This window comes from Oryctolagus cuniculus, chromosome X (assembly GCF_964237555.1).
Source record: "Oryctolagus cuniculus chromosome X, mOryCun1.1, whole genome shotgun sequence".
NCBI lineage: Eukaryota > Metazoa > Chordata > Mammalia > Lagomorpha > Leporidae > Oryctolagus > Oryctolagus cuniculus.
In genome coordinates this window covers 131,621,204-131,638,876 of record NC_091453.1, presented here as the reverse complement: position 1 = coordinate 131,638,876, position 17,673 = coordinate 131,621,204, and the positions used below count along the sequence as shown (strand labels likewise).

General features: G+C 47.5%; 1 pseudogene; it reads left to right on the top strand.

Annotated features, from left to right (window-relative positions):
- Positions 1–4,798: 4,798 nt before the first annotated feature.
- On the top strand, positions 4,799–16,613 carry LOC127485258 (synaptosomal-associated protein 29 pseudogene; annotated as a pseudogene).
- The last annotated feature ends 1,060 nt before the right edge of the window (positions 16,614–17,673 follow it).

The following is a 17,673-nucleotide window of genomic DNA, read 5'->3' as shown; positions in this document are numbered from 1 at the left end:
GCTTTCTAAGTGACAGCCCTAGTTGAAGGCCTTCTTATAGTCCTTGCATGTAAAAGGCTTTTCTCTAGTGTGAATCCTCTGATGCCTAACGAATGTGCAGTTGTTAGGAGAGGACTTCCTATGGTCATACACTGCCAAGGTGTCTTTTCTACACACAAACCCCGCTGAGTAATCCTTCAGCTCTAGACGTGGGGTCAGGCCTCCTACATAACTGCCACAGGTAAGAAGACTCTCTCCTGTAGGAATTAACTGCTGTGAAACCAGGATTGACTGCAGACTGAAGCTTCCCTCAAAAGCACTGCATTCATCTGGGCACAGTTTCTCCTGTGCGATCCTGCTGCTTGTTCCCCATGTCTCTCTAAGTGGCCCTCACATCCCCAAGTCTCATGCGACATGGAGTTCCAGTGACCATTTCCAGCCATTCTTTCTGTGGTCGATCCTTGGTATGAGCCTTCAGAAACTTCCTGCTGGGAAACTGACTCCTTAGTCTCACGTCTGGTGACCCAATCTGAAAGCAAATACAAAGGTGAGAGTTGGGCCAGGACAGTGCAATGGGAAGCATTGACTCCAGAGCATTCGTGCTGTCAACAGGCAGGCAGATGATGGGCAGGTGTCACAAGCAGTAAACGCCAAGGAGAGTCTGGCCAGGTCACAGGGCAGCTGGGAAATACAGGGACGGGCAAGGCTACAGAGAAAGGCGGAAGATGACAGGGCACAATAGAAGATGATCCCAGGCCAGCTTCTTCCCTTCCAGTGTCTCCCTGTCCCAATCGATCCTGTGTATTTGTCAGTTTAGAAAACTAACACCTCAGAGGTAGAGGTAGAATTTTCATCTCTTACTCTGTTTTTTTTTTTAGTGAATTTTGTCTTTTATAAAAGGAGTGCGCAGAAAAAAAGAAAGGTGTTTTGACTTTGCTGGTAAAGATTTTGGAATATGATTTATAATAGTGTAATGATAATATCTGGACGAAAGACAGGGAATTGATCTCTGAATTTTTTTAAAGTGTGTTTTACAGGACAATCCTTAAGCTAATAAAAAATAGATTTTGAATAGGCTGAAGAAGAAAATAACACTGGCCAATCAAATACTATGCTACTTGGACTATATATAGGGCAGAAAAATAGTGCCCAGTTATTTTCTAGTAACAAGATGAGAGGAATAGTTCAAGGCCCATCTTTAGCCTTCATCTGCCTACATACCAATACGTAAAGTAATGGGGACAAGACAGTTGCACTAAAACTGCTTACGTGAACAGTGTTTAATTTAGCATCAGCTGAGATTTCCACAGAGCCATACAGAAATACATAGGGCAACAGAAGGGGCCCTAGGAACGTGTGAGTAACGGCAACATCAGAACTTACCTTGGAATTGGTAACAGTGGGGAAAGAAGACAAAGGTGATTTTATACAGTCAAGCCATCCTACCTCCCTCTGCTCTTATCACCAGCTTCTGGGACCTTTTCTGACCCTGCCCCTACTGCCTCCTATTGCCAGGAATCTTTATCTCTTATGAACTCCCAAACGCCTTTGTAACTCCCCCATGAAATTCTTCACTGCCTACCTCACATTATTTTATCCTGGAGAGTAGGAGCTGTGTTAGAGTCCCACATTACTCCACAATACCTAGCATGTAAAGGTGCTTTTGAAATCTTTGAATGAATAAAAAAGTCTGAGGAAATGGTTGTGATCCCATAATCAACCAATCTAAAAGCAAATCTGTCAGGAGGAATGGAAGAGTCTGCACTACAGAACTCTGAAGATTCCAGTGAAAAGGGAGAGGGTGTGCACTTAGGGAGTAATTTTGGCTGCACTGGGGCATTCGTAAGACATGTGCAATGGAAGAAGAGAATAGCACATGACTCCTATTCAATGTGGCGTGTGGCTAGCTTTCTTCCTTGGTCACCACGATATCATTCACTCCAGGAGCTCATCCCACCTCCTTGTCAGCTCCATATCACTGCCCTGCACTGGTTTCCCTTCCTGTCTCCGAGACTCAGCCCTTAGATCCTCTCGCACGAGGAGTGATCATGCTCTATGTCATGGCATACACACACACTGACTCCTCCCAAATTTCTCCACCTTGTCTCTGAGAACTGCCTCGTGTGTCCAACTGAATGCTTGACACTTCCACTTGAATGTCCAATAGACATTGTAAACTTCACATACTCAAAACTAAATCCTATTCCTCCCACAGATTCCCTATCTCAGTTATGTGAACTTCATCCTCCCAGTTGCTCAAAGTCGCTCTTGATTTTCACATGCCCCAAATCTGATCTGCCAACAGATATGTCCCCTCTATTTTCAGAATACCTCTAGAATCTGGCCACCACTGACCCCCTCCATAGCTATCCTCCTTCTCCAAGTCACCATCTCGTCTCTTCTGGATTACTGCAATAGCACTCAAACTGGTGGCCCTGCTTCTGTTGTATTGCCACCTTCTCGCTCACCACACACATACACGTACACACCAATCCTCACAGCAACCCAGATATTTTAAAATATCATGGCTGATCAGCCACTGGTCGGCTCAGAACATTCCCCCTGGCTCGGAGAGAAAGCCCTGGCCTTTGCATTGATGCCAAAGACTTGGGACATCAGGATACCCCAGTGGGGTCTTAAGTTCATCTCCTTCCATCTCAGCTGCACACCCTCAGCTTCACTCCCACTGGCCTCACTGCTTTGCTCTAGTGTATCAGATGCCCTCCTTCCTTAGCATTCACTTACAATCCCCTATAATATGGGATTTTTGTTTGTTTCATTTTTTTATTTCTTTTTTTTTTTTTTGACAGGCAGAGTGGACAGTGAGAGAGAGACAGAGAGAAAGGTCTTCCTTTTCCGTTGGTTCACCCCCCAATGGCCGCTGCGGCCGGCGTGCTGTGGCTGGCACACCGCGCTGATCTGAAGCCAGGAGCCAGGTGCTTCCCCCGGTCTCCCATGCGGGTGCAGGGCCCAAGCACTTGGGCCATCCTCCACTGTACTCCCGGGCCACAGCAGAGATCTGGACAGGAAGAGGAGCAACCGGGACAGAATCTGGCGCCCCGACAGGGACTAGAACCCGGAGTGCTGGCACCGCAGGCGGAGGATTAGCCTATTGAGCTGCGGCGCTGGCCTGTTTGTTTCATTTTTTTAGAAAAATAAGATTTATTTACTCAAAAAGCAGAATTACACACACACACACACACACACAGGGAGAGGGAGAAGGCGAGGGAGAGGGAGAAGGAGACAGAAAGGGAGAAGGAGAGGGAGAGAATCTTCTATCTGCTGGTTCAGTCCCCAATTGGCCACAATAGCTGTGGCTGTGCTAGGCGGATGCCAGGAGCCAAGAAATCTATCCTAATCACCCACATGAGTGACATGGGCCCAAGCACTTGGGTCATCTTCACTGACCCGGTGATGTTTTGGGGGCTGCGTGAGGCTCCTTGGGGACTGTGCTCTGATGTTGCCCCCTGAGTTAGTTGTGACTCAGTTTCCCAGCCTGATGTGACATTCCCTTCAGTGTTTGCAGTGTCCCTTGACTTCCTGTGTGGGCCATGGGTAGGGCCATGCCCGGCTGGTCAGGGGACCCCTGCAGTGACTGCGTCTTATCCTGGCGAGGGGCAGATCCTGGGGCCCTCCGGTCGGGAGAACAAGACGGGAGGGCCCTGGTGTGCAGGGCAAATGAGGAACCCTGGAGGAGGGAGGCCCGGGACCCATAGCCTCCAGTGGCTGTCAGGAGTTACCCTCTATGTCATCGTCCCTTCTCTTCAATGGCTGCAGTGTTTCTGTTCAATAAAGCTTGTTTAATGTTCCAGCTGTCTCCCCTCTGCTGTGGGTGTCTCAGGGGGTGGTGGGCTGGGATGAGTGGGCAACAGTGGCCACGTTAGCACTGGGGTACGTGCTGGGCAGCATCTGTGCCTCAGGGGCTGTGGGGTCCTCTGGGCTGGATGCAGCCTGGTGACTGCATGCTAGTGAGCGTGGGTACGGGCTGGTTCCATTCCAGGTGCCCTCGGGGTGCCCCAAGGAATCACTGGGTTAGATGTTCGAGGGTGGGCTGGGTACATCTGGTGGGACCCCAGATTTGACGAAGGCTTGTAGGCCTTGGAGGCTGCTGGTATGCCTCTCGTGACCTGCTACCCACCACCCCTCACCAGCACCACCCCCCTTTGTCTCTTAGATCCCAAGGCTGTGTTTTAGAGAAACTAGTAGCCATTCCTGGCAGGCCTGTGAGGGCTCAGGCAGCCAGCCACACAAGTCAGTAAGGCCATGTTTGCAAATCTAAGCTGGCAGATACAGTCAGAGATGTGCCCTAAAATAGCCCAGGCCTGAGTTCAGGTGCCCTTTCCAGGCACTGCATGTGGGACTTTTCTGGGTGGTAGTGTTTGCCCACTCACATGGTTCAGCCCACTCCTGCCGGCAGACAGCTGTCCAGCCCGACAATCTACTAAGCAATATTTGTGGATAGCAGGGTGTATGGTGCTGTGGGATTAATGGCAGGCCAGGCATCATTCCTCACCTACCCCCTACACCTGATCATGCCTTGAGTGGAAGGGGGGGGGCACGGCAGTCACCAGCTCAGGCATCCCTTGATGGAACTACTGTTGCTCTCTCAGACATGCCAAATGGTTATAGACCTTGAAGCCTCAAAGCCCAACAACTTTCTCAGTGTCTGGTGAAGACGCAGTTCAGAGACTGCATAGCGAGAGACACAGCAGGAGGGTGCTCCAGAGCAGCAGCCCTCCCTGCAACCACAGTAGCAGCCGGCTCACCAAGATTCACCTGGGCCATCAACCAAGTTTTGTCAGCCTAGGAGGCCGTAGGCATGGCCATCATGATCCACCACCCCTCTCCAACACCCCCCTTTGCCTGTATGGTAATACAAAAATCAGTGACATAGTTGTTTATCATCATAATGAAGTATTCTGTATTATAAAAATTTGTGTATGCTGGCCGGCGCCGCGGCTCACTAGGCTAATCCTCCACCTAGCGGCGCCGGCACACCGGGTTCTAGTCCCGGTCAGGGCGCTGGATTCTGTCCCGGTTGCCCCTCTTCCAGGCCAGCCCTCTGCTGTGGCCAGGGAGTGCAGTGGAGGATGGCCCAGGTGCTTGGGCCCTGCACCCCATGGGAGACCAGGAAAAGCACCTGGCTCCTGGCTCCTGCCATCGGATCAGCGCGGTGCGCCGGCCGCAGCGCGTCGGCCGCGGCGGCCATTGGAGGGTGAACCAACGGCAAAAGGAAGACCTTTCTCTCTGTCTCTCTCTCTCACTGTCCACTCTGCCTGTCCAAAAAAAAAAAAATTTGTGTATGCTATACTTTTATAGATCTGGCAGTGCAATAGGTTTGTTTAGACCAGCATCACCACAAACATGAGTGTCATGTTATGTAATGATCTTAATGGCCATGGCATCACTAGGCAATTTGAATTTTTCAGCTCCACTGTAATCTTGTGAGGCCACCATCATATATTTGGTCCATCCTTGGCTGAAACATACTTGTAAATGATTTATTTATTTGAAATGCAGAGTTACAGAGAGGCAGAGGGAGGGAGGGAGGGAACAAGAGAGAGAGAGAGAGAGAGAGAGAGAGAGAGAGGTATTCCATCCACTGGTTCACTCCCCAGATGACCACAAAGGCCAGAGCTGGGCTGATCCAAAGCCAGGAGCCAGGACCCTTTTCCAGATCTCCCACACGGGTGCAGGGGCCCAAGGTCTTGGGCCATCTTCTACTGCTCTCCCAGGCCATAGCAGAGAGCTGGATTGGAAGTGGAGCAGCTGGGACTTGAACTAGTGCCCAAATGGGAATTCAGCTCTGCAGTCAGCGGCTTTACCCACTATGCCACAGCGCCAGCACTGATGTTGTATAATTCTAACATCTGTGTTAGAGACCTTTCTGGTTCTTGTGATTGGTAATTTTCAATTGAAATCTAGACCTCTTCTGTATCATATGAGATCCTGTATCTTCTTAAAATCTTGTGTTGAAGAGAGGTGTGCTGTGCAGGGCTGTTCCTCCTGCTTGTTACCGGGTCAGCAGAGATGCCAGGACCGTGTTGCGTACGTCTTCTGCAATGATGGCGCCGAAGACGAGGGTGTTTGGCCGACCCCATGGAGGGATGGGCATGACCTCCGCAATGGGCCCAACATGCCCACGGATCGGCAGCAGTACCTGCGGCAAGAGGTGTTATACAGGGCCAAGGCCATGGCCGCCAGCACCACTAGGTTCCTGTCCCTTATTTATGAGTCCTAAAAAGTCAGGATCGCCTCCTCCTAAGAACTCATCCATCAGCAAGGAGTCTTAGAATGCACAGAGAGGAGAGTGGACAAGATGGACCAAGATTTGAAGACCAGCCAGACGCACATCAACAGCATTAAGAATGTGTCTCAGGGCCTTGTCAATTACTTCAAATCCAAGCCAGCAGACACCCCTGAACAGAATGGCACCGTCACCACCCAGCCCAACAGTAGATTGAAAGAGGCCATAAATACAAGTAAAGAGCAGGAGGCGGAGTACCAGGCCAGCCACCCAAACCCCAGGAAGCTGGAGGATGTCGACTCTATCCCTGGAGGGGCTGCCTCTGCTGTGAGTACTGACACTTACCCCAAGAATGCAGACCTCCAAGCCTGTCACCAGAAGATCGACAGCAACCTAGATGAGCTGTCCTTAGGACTGGGCCATCTGAAGGACGTAGCCCTGGGAATGCAGATGGAAATTGAAGAGCAAGACAACATTCTTGATCAGCTGACAACCAAAGTGGACAAGTTAGACATCAACATAAACAGCACAGAAAAAAAGATTGACAACTCTGAAAGTCAAAAGAATTCCCACTCCATGGTGAGGAAGAGTGTTCCACCAATCTTCTTTTTAAACGCCCAAGAAATTTCAGTTCTTATTTTAGTGTGTAATTTAATGTGTATTTGCAAATGTTATGATAGAGTGATGCCTGAGAGATTCTTGTTGCTGTGAGGAGTTGTGTGCCCTGCGTTTTCTTAGGGCTGACACCTAAGTTCTTTCAGCCAACGTAAAGTGAGTATCTTGAGCCTTTGAAGACCATGTTGGAATGAGAAGAAAAACTTGTATTTCTCATTTCCCTCAGTACGTGGAAAGATGTGGGCAGGACCTCAATCTCGTGGCCACCAAGTCCTGCTTTCTTCTTTGATATATTACTCATTCCTAGGCCTTACATGAGTCGGAATGTTCAGGGACCCTGGGAGCCAGTTTCTGTTGGGGAGGGTCCTTCCCACAGTTTTATACAGGAATCATTGTGATGAGCAGGCACATACTCTCTCTCTCTCACACACACACATGGCAAATCACTGGTGATTCTCTTAGCTCCCTGGAAAGTGATTAGTGTTAGGTCTGTCGGTTGAGTGTGTCACAGCCCTTGCTCTTGTGTTGACACAAGAGTGTGCCGTGCCCTTGGCATGCATTTTCGTAGGGAGGTTTCAGATAGATCAGCACTGGTCAACCACAATACTGGGAAATATGCAGGCAACTGGACAAGCCCCTCTTCCTCCACCTACTTCTCCTCTCCTCTCCAACCTTCCATCCCAGTTGGAAACAGATGACCCAGATGTGGATCCTGGTCTAGTTTGTGGGAATGGAGTGTCAGACAGATGTGGTCACACACACTGGTCTTTCTCCTCCAAGCCCTCTCTCCGCATTGGCCAAGGCTCCGTGTGGCAGAATATGTATTTGGTTCCTGGGATCTCCTGACCTGCTCAGGACTGCCACCCATTCTTCTGTACTTCCTGGTCTGCAGGGTCTAAGTTCACCCGTACAGGATGGACTGGGCCCGAGGAAAGGTAATTGCTCCGCTTGCCGCCCATTTCCCAGCCTCCTGATCCCGATCCCGGAGACAATCAGACGCAGTGGGGAGCCAAGTCAAGCAGGGACTCATTTATTGCACGCATAACAAAGCCTTTTATAGCACAAAACTGCAGGGCCATTGGGGCAGGGCATAAGGGCTAACCAATCACTTAAAGGGTCACTTTACGGGACGATTTCTTATAGGACTAGCCATATGTCTATACACTTGCTATCAGTTGTCGTCACTTCCCTTGATGTTGCGCAGCCAATCAGCTTTGGTGGTAAACAACTTTGAGTTCCACCCACCTTACTTCCTCTCGGCGCCATCTTTGAATTGCCTCGTGTAACTAATTTCCCCACATTGGTCTTCTTGCGAGATAACTTAAATCATTACCTGGTTCCTGGCAACCAAGTTTTGAAACTGTCACTCCACAAATGATGCTGACTTCATGTAGAAGGATTTGGCTAAAGAAAAAAAGAAAAGTCCAGATGTTATTTTAAGCAGCCTAGCTTATTCTCTCACTTTACAAAAGGAGTCGTTCAGAAGCATTAATTAAAATTGATTTCTACAGTAAAACTGATTGGTCTTCAGTGAAATCATTGAAGACACAAACCCTTGTCTTTTTTCAAAAACAAACGATTTAGAACATTTTGAAGATGGTATGGGTCAGAAACTTTCAAGTACAGTGCCTTTCACCTTAAGCCGTGGCACCCACCTGTGGGACCCATGCCATCTAGTGATGCTTTCCTTTGATTGAGAGTCTGCAGCCTATAAAAAGTTGTCTCTCAGAGCAAAGGAAACCTCTGGGAGGGTTCCAGCAGTGCGGAAGTTCCCATCCCATAATACATGACGTTCCTAAAACCACTGACAGCCTCCATGGGCAAACACAGCTTCCTCTGAACGGTGATCATGTCCCAGCCTCCTCAGGGATTCACTATCAAATGCACATGGCTTTGGCTCCCGGAGTGTGAGAACTTGATTCAAGTCCCAACTGACATTCACCGGAGGAGCTCAGCACTCCTATGCTCTTGACAACTCGTGAAAGGAAAAAACGTTCAACACATTTCCCATCCCAGGCAGAACCAATGCACAGGGCTTTGGGAGAAAAGGCTGCTCAACAGCACGAAACCCAGAGTGCAGGGCAACCCACGTGCATGATTCCACCTGCCCCAGCACCCTCTTCGAGTACATCATAAGAACTTTCTCTTTGTCGTCATCAGGCACAGACTTGTGGGAATTAGTCGTGATACTTCAGGCCCAAACTTCTCTGTTCGTTGCTTCTAACAGCCACTATGGACCATTCTCATCAGCTGACCGCCTCCCATCTGCAAACGGAGTTAGTGAATCCACTCACTGACTTGAAGCCAAGTGAAATATTTTATGTAACTTGCCAGTCTTTTGCTGGCTTGATGAAGTCAATCCCCCTTCCTCACCCCCGCCCCCGACTTCCCTGTTTTTTGTTTTTTGTTTTTTTTTTTTTTTATGCTAAGTACACAAAAAGAGAGTGGCCTCACTTTGCTATAAGTGTCTCCCTGGGTCCTGTTTTAGAGGCCTTCCAGTGCCTCATTGCTTTTTTTGTACTGCTGCTTAACTCAGTTTTGAGACCCTGGCTAGAGGCAAGGAGACTCCCCTTCTTGAGCATCGGGGTAAGTTCACAGTCCTACTGCTTTCGTTATAAAGGTCTCACACTGTGGAGCACTATGTACCTGTCCTGATTGTCCTGGGCCCAGGTATCAGAAAACTGAGAGCAGCAATCTGGATCCCATGACATTATTCAAAGTAGCCCATCCAAGGGGTCCCACAAAAACTATCGCCATCCTTGCCATTGGCCATGCATAAGCTGCCCCTACAGCTCCAGTTCAGTTACCTTTGCCCTAGGTGCAGTCCCTTGTGTGGCCCCATGTGGCAGCTCCTCTCATTTGGAGCTCGAAACAACAGAGTTCTGCCCTTCATGTATGCCAGTGCCCTGCCATCAAGAGAATCTTTAAGTCTTATAAAATACTCTTTTTTCTGAGAAAAGGTTCAATTCCTTTCTCTCTTAACCCCTTTGGCAGTTTCTTGCTAAGACTTTCTGTGGCCGCAGCCCCAGATCTAGCACTTCATTTTCCCTCTCTGCTTGATTTTTCCTCATCTTTTGTCAGGCCTGTCTGTGCGATGTGTTCTTGTCTGCTCCTGTTTGGATATTGTCATGGTAAACACAGAGGGTTTTACACTATAGCAGGTGTTCCACAAATACTTGTTGAATAAATGAGTGAGTGAATTTGTGTATGAATGGATAGGTAAATGGAAACTGGAAAAACAGCAAGTGAGCTATGACATGCCAAGCCAAAAACAAAAACAAAACCACTAAAAAAACAAGTGTGAAAATTGCCAACAATGCAAAGCCCCAGGGACATTTTAAGCTGTGTGTGAAACAAATTGTCCAAACCCCACTTCGGTTCAGAAAGTAGTGATAGCCACACATTTTATTTTCTCCTCCACATTTCCCTCCCCTGCACTCCCCTAACCCTGACCTTGACCCTGATCCTGTGCATTTAGGAGGGTCCACGTGATTAATTCTGGTTAGTGAACCATCGCTGGAAATGATGTGTGCTGTTTCATGTCCAAAGCATTTAACAGTTGATAGGCTTGTTTCTTGAATCTGTGGAGGTCGTGCTTCAGAGGACCCAGATACAAGGAGTGGATTCTTCATTAGTCTGGGTCCCTGAAGGACTCTGTGGAGCAGAGACCCCTGTTGACCTGTGGCAAACATGCAGCACGGGCAAAATGTAAGCTTTTGTGATGCTAAGGTACTGGCATTAGGAGCCATCAGTTTTGCCACACAGCTGTCCTACCCTGACCAATTCCTATAGTCTGTATCGTGGGGCATGTGTCACATGAAGCTGCTAATGTCTATGCTTGTAGCTTCATATAGCTATAGATAACATTGCTTATGTTGTTAGTAGAAACCATAATGGAGACTATATTTGAGTTCAGGGTGGCTTCCTTTTATTTCCTTTCTGAGGCCTTAGACAATGGTCATTAAGAGCCCAGGCTCTGGTGTCGGGCTGCCTGCACCTCTGTTCTATCTTCTGCACTGATACTTTCCCTCTTTAGGCCTTCTTACTGTGTCTATATGGTGAGAATGATTCTGGGGTCTAGGTTCAGTGGCTGGAGAATCAAAACATGTACCTTGGACACCTGGAGAAAGATAGGAGGCAAAGGACCTCCTGGGTCTGGTACTCATTATTCCTTGAAGTTCTCCTCCCTTCCTTTCTACAAATACCAGCCTATGAATATCTTGCCCATCTTTCCTTGTTGAAGCCATTCTAATCTACTTTCTCCTCTCTGCACTAAGTCACTGAGGATTTTGGTTTCCAATCTCTGGCAAACGTTTTGTAAAATACAATAAATGGATTGCAGCAGTGACAGATTGACATAAAAGTCTCTAAATGCTTGCTTTCTGTTTCTTCCATATTCTCTCTAAACTCTCCAAGAATTTCATCCTGGCTTTAACCATGAGCTCTAGTGATAATTTCCGAATCTCAACCTCTACCTTATACCTGTCTCCTAAGCTTTAGAACCAACTATCTAGGACAGCAGAATTTCCATGGGCACCCTATTTTCAGTATTCTAAAAGCAAGCATTATTTCCTTTATTACCCTTGGAATCCCCTCTAAAAAGTAAGCACCCCAACTCTACTTTTCCACTGCATGTTCTGCAAATGAGTATCTTTACTGCTGGTATCCCTGCAAGTTTAATTTAATGCAACAGAATACGTAACAGGTGTCACACTACATCCAATCGTCTCCCAAACATGTACAGGCTGCCGCTTATAAAACTGATTCAGAATAAACAAAGACAAAAAAATGAATGGCTTGGAGCTGGCGCTGTGGTATAGTAGGTTAGGCTCAGCCCGGGGTGCCAGCATCCCGGTTGGTTCGCATTCAGGCTGCTCCACTTCTGATCCAGCTCCCTGCTAATGGCCTGGGAAATCAGTGGAATGTGGCCCAAGTCCTTAGGTCCCTGTACCCATGTGGGAGACCCAGAAGAAGCTCCAGGCTCCTGACTTAGGATGTGCCCAGCTCTGGCCATTGCAGCCATTGGGGAGTGAACCATTGGATGGAAGTGGATGGAAGTCGCCTTTCTCTCTGTCTCTCCCTCTTTGTATCTGTAACTCTGCCTCTCAAAAAAAAATAAATATTTTAAAAAATAAAAGAAATGGCTCCAGCACATCATTGCATCTTTGTGTATGTATGTGTGTGTGTGTGTTTATCAAATTGGGAGGAGCTATATAGTCAAGTAACTAGTTCAGTGCTGAGTCATGTACTCTAGAAAGTCTCAGTGGCGAGGTCCACAAGGGCAGAGAGAGCTGTGGATCAGAGAAAGTGTCATAAAAGAATTAACATTTGAATTACTCCTGCAAGGATAATAAAGTATGTATAAATGTGTGTGTGTGAATGAATGTGTGGCACAAATATGCATGGCACTTGAGAAAATGAAGGTATAAGAAATAAATTGCTTGAGTGTTTAAGATAATTGAGCGTGAGTGTATGAGAGAATATTACAAGTATGGGGATGTGTACACATTTATATGCATTGAGCCACACATGAGGGCATATGTGTGTGAACATGTGGATGTATTCAGGGTATGGGCATGTACAGATGTATGAAAATAAGAGTATATATGTGTGAGAAGAAACGTGAGAATGTGTGGTGTGTGCAAGTGTCTGAGTGTACATATGAGGGCATTGTGTGCATGACATTGGATAAGTGTATATAGGCAGTGTATGGATGGGTATAAATGAAACTAAGTGTGGGTGTGAGCATGTATGTGTGAAACACAATGTGTGTGAGAGTGAGTGTGAATGTGTGTATGCATGCTGGTGGCTTGGAGTATTAGGGCAATTACTGGCAGGCAGAAGAGCCTGAGTTGGGCATGAGGAGGCACAGAGAGTTACTGATGTCTGTCTTGGACTCTTTCTTCTCTTTATATGCTGCCACCAGCTGCACACTGGTTTTTGCCCCAAGCCTCCCTCTGTGGTCCAGAGCTGAAAGTCAGGCCTGGCTCATTTTTCAGTATTGAACAATGGGCTGGTCAACTGGCTTCCCTAATCTACTCTCCCCTCTCTACACCAAGCCACAAAGGATTTTGATTTCCAGTCTGGCGACTTTCTGTAAAATACAGTAAGGGTGTTGCAGCAGTGGCAGATTGACACAAACATCTTTAAATGCTTGCTCTATGTTTCCGAATTCATCTCACCAGTCTGAAGGACACTCTCTAGTATTCCTTGAGGCGGCAGAACTCAGCAAAAGCTGATTTGCTCTGAGATAGAATAAAGAAGGATAAGGAAATTGCTACTAAAGAAGTGTGAGCACATATGGTATTTAGTCTTTTGACTATGTATCAGCCAACAGGGAAGAGAAAATATCTATTCAGCAGGAAGAATAGAACAAACTGGGAGGTGTGGGTGTTTGGTGACATAACATACTCTCTCTGTTTTGAAGATTTGTCCTGGGGCCGGTGCCGTGGCTCACTTGGTTAATTCTTTGCCTGCGGCACTGGCATCCCATATGGGCGCCGGGTTCTAGTCCTGGTTGCTCCTCTTCCAATCCAGCTCTCTGCTGTGCCCCAGGAGGGCAGTGGAGGATGGCCCAAGTTCTTAGGCCCCTGCACCTGCATGGGAGACCGGGAGGAAGCACCTGGCTCCTGGCTTCGGATCGGCGCATTTCCGGCTGTAGCATCCATTTGGGGAGTGAACCAACGGAAGGAAGACCTTTCTCTCTCTCTCTCTCTCTCTCTCTCTCACTGTCTATAACTCTACCTGTCAGATAAATAAATAAATAAATAAAAGATTTGTCCTGGCCTTTGTTGTATTTGGAATTATACAGCTTATTTAAAGCTAAAAGTGAACGAGCATGGGAGAAGCAGAGTGAAGAATATAGAGTAATCCTGTATTAATTTTGCAACAGTTCTGTAAATCTGTTTTTTATCAAAACAAAGGTGTTTTGGAAAAGGTAGAGAAGCTACTTTACTTTTGCTGATAGAAATATATTTATGTAATTAGTGAAATGGTGTATCCTTGGCATTCCTCAGTTTTCATGCTCAGTGTTAAATCTAAAATCACACTTTCCTTTTACCTATGTTCCACTTAGGAATTGAGGTGTGAGTATATTGGTCTTGCAGGATTGTTGGCTTAAGAGAAGTCACACATGCAGTTATTTGGTGGTCAGCACGCCTCATATTATTACTTGTGGGACACAAACACAATCAGAGCATTTCTCCTACTCCAAACAACAGAACCCAGGCACAAGTATAGAAGCCTTAGGGGCAGAAAAGCTCCCTAGCATCCCCAAGGCAGAACCTTCCTTGTGAATGGAGGGCTTGCTTGGCCAGACCCACCACCCTTTCATTGCTTCTGGAAAAGCCACTGGACATTTTTCTCCCAAAGGCCCTAACTACTTCATAGCAACAGTCTTTGGATTAGAAATGAGATTTCTCAGGGCCAGCATTGTGGCATAACAGGTTAAGCTGCCACCTGCAAAACCGGCATCCCATCAATCCAGCTCCAAGCTAATGCGCCTGGGAAAGCAGAGGAAGATGGTCCAAGTGCTTGGGTTCCTGCATCTATCTGAGAGACCCAGAAGAAGCTCCTGGCTCCTGGCTCTGATCTGGCCCTTTTTGGCCGTTGCAGCTAGCTGGGAAGTGAACCAGCCTCAATAGCAGGGAGCTGAGTTGAAAGCTGAGTTGAAAGTAGCTGGGACATGAACTGGCAATCATATGGGATGATGACATCACAACCTGCTATGTCACAATGCCGATCCCCTCCAATTTATTTTTAAGAATCTCACTGTCTTTCTTTAATGAAGAACATCTAATTTTTTAACGTTTATTTAATGAATATAAATTTCCAAAGTACGGCTTTATGGATTACAATGGCTTCCCCCCCATAACATCCCTTCCACCTGCAACCCTCCCCTTTCCCACTCCCTCTCCCCTTCCATTCACATCAAGATTCATTTTCGATTCTCTTAATATACAGAAGATCAGTTTAGCATACATTAAATAAAGATTTCAACAGTTTGCTCCCACACAGAAACATAAAGTGAAAAATAATAGATGATTTTTTAAATGATGATGAAATCAGATCAGACCTATTGTCATGTTTAATCCCAGTGAGAGTCAAGTTGGGAATTGATAATTTCTTTTTTTTTTACAGAAGATCAGTTTAGTATACATTAAGTAAAGATTTGAACAGTTTGCACCCCCATCGAAACACAAAGTGAAATATACTGTTTGAGTACTCGTTATAGCATTAAATCTCAATGTACAGCACACTAAGGACAGAGATCCTACATGAGGAGTAAGTGCACAGTGACTCCTGTTGTTGACTTTACAAATTGACTCTCTTGTTTATGGCATCAGTAATCTCCCTATGCTCCAGTCATGAGTTTCCAAGGCTATAGAAGCCTTTTGAGTTCTCCGACTCTTATCTTGTTTAGACAAGGTCATAGTCAAAGTGGAGGTTCTCTCCTCCCTTCAGAGAAAGGTACCTCCTTCTTTGAAGACCTGAAGAACATCTAATTTGAAGTGGAGAAAAAAGTAAATGTCCATCAAAAGAGACGAAGGGAGCAGTGATGCACTGCCTGGGACCTGAACAGCCTTTCTCCATTCCATAGCCACATTTAGCCTAGCACTTCACTATGCTCCCAGCTAGCTACCCTTCCTCTACACCCACGCTCTATATGGTAGTCCGAGTACCACTCTAGAATGCCCATCCCGCTCAGAACCTTTCAGTGGTCTCCAGATCCCTCTCTGTGAACCACAAGGCTCCTGCCTCATCCTCTCCACACAGCCCCCAGTTGCCCCCTCTTCCTGGTTCTACTCCAGGTTCTTGGAAGGACTTTCTCCACTATCACACCTTTGTCGCTCCACTCACATGCCAGGACTTGCTTTCTCCTGGTCTTCACTAGCCTGAAACCCCTCTCATCCTTCTCTCACTTTCTGAAAGCAGCCTTTTTAACCAGAACCCACAACACTTACTTTTCATCTTTTATTTTTAACACTTTTCATGGCATGTAATTGTATCAGTTTCCCCTCCCCCAAGTTACTGTTTGTTCCCCCATAGGCTGTAAGGACCTCTGGAACAGGCCTTGCTATGACATTTACTGCTCAATGTCTAGGATCTAACGAGAGGCTGGGTCCGGAAGAGGCTTTCCAGAAAGAGCACTGAATGAAAGGAAAGGGTGACATCAGTGATAGGTGGAAAGTGCTTGCTGCCATGTCTGTGAGTGTGAGTGGGGGGGCAGGGATTGTGACAGCAGATTTCAGCAAAAATGAAATCTAGGTGCTTCCCTGCCCCAGTGCCATATCCTCTCCATTATTCAAGAGTGTGTCTCCTCTCCCAGCCCCACTGCTAGTCCTGAATCACATGCCTGTTGACTGTAGCAAAGGCAGAGGCTACAGAGGAAGGAGGTAGCTCAGAGCAGCCATGCTACAGGTGAAGGAGTTGGCCCCTCCTGGTGGCCATCAGCCAACAAGCTTTACGGTCTCCAACAACAGGTGTTGTGCATGGCTCTGGGTCAAGGAAACACCATCATGGAACATCAAATGCAGCCCTGGTGGACAGGTGCTCCTGGTTCTAAGCCCTTTGGTTGCTGCCCACTAATGGGGGCTAGGCAGGAGGTCCAAAGCTGTACACACAGCAGCGCAACAGCTGCCTGAGCCTGAAATGCACCTGGGGGCAGTGATTGTGCCACCTGTCTGGGGCCTTCGCTGGGTTTGCCCTGCAGGACTACATCTTCCCTAGGTTGGACCTGCACATCCTGGAGGTCTTCAAGCTGCCTCTTTAAGCACAAGACTAATGATGCCCCTCCCACCTTTCTCCTTGGACTTTACCAGGCAATTAGACTCACAAGAGGGGGGAGAAGTCTTCCCTGACACAGCCCCTCTCCTTGGGTTACAGCCCTCTCCCATGGATCTTATGGTTCTGATGGACTGAGGACAGCCACAGCACTAGATATCAGACCCAGGGAGGGCAGGGCGTACAAGGTCAGGCACAGCTGGGACTACAGCCCATGTCTCCAGAATCTGGTGGGCTTTCAAGAGCAAGGGCAGGTTCAGCTCCATTCTGCTTTAACCCCCTCAGCAGGAACTGGCCATCTTACTTGTTATCAAGTGTTGCCAGAGACACAATGTGTGAGATGAGCTCTGTTAGCTAACAGAGCTGGACAGTGAGCACAGAAAAATGACACCAGCAGGTTAGCGATAGGGTCTGACTTCCCAAGAGGCACCTGAGAGACACTTCAACCTGGCCTGGCACAGGGCTTGCTCCCTAGCCCAGTACACAGCCTGCCAAGAGTAGAGAAGAAAAGCTGAGAACAGGCCCTGGCCCCATTGGCCCAGAAGCTTGGGATACTCCAGGAGAAAAAAGTGGGAAGCACATAGTCACTGTGTCCCCTAGTGGATGCAGGCAGTCACTACAAACATGTAGCAGGTGTTCTTTCAGTCTGCTTCTTGGAAGCTTTAAAAAGACACTAATACTGATTTTTTCCCCGGATTACAGAAGCAACATACGTTTCCCACTGAGACAGTGCTGGTCTCCATTAACCACATACTGCCTGTTCTCTGGCTGTGTTTCCAGGAACTGCCATTCTTTAATCACATATTGCGTATCTCTCAGCTCTATTTCCAGCTGCTGTCACCATTAGCATGCCTGAGGGTCCTTTGTTTCCAGGGACAGAGCCATCCATGGGACCTGGCAACCTGGGCTGGAATCCCCACGCCTCCCCCAAGGATTTGTCTGACTCTCAGTAAGTCCCTGAACTCTCCCGGGCCCAGTGTCCTCACTGGAGAGGCAGGGTCATGACATTGACCATCTACATTCCCAAGGGCTCCTCTGAGAACTCGAGG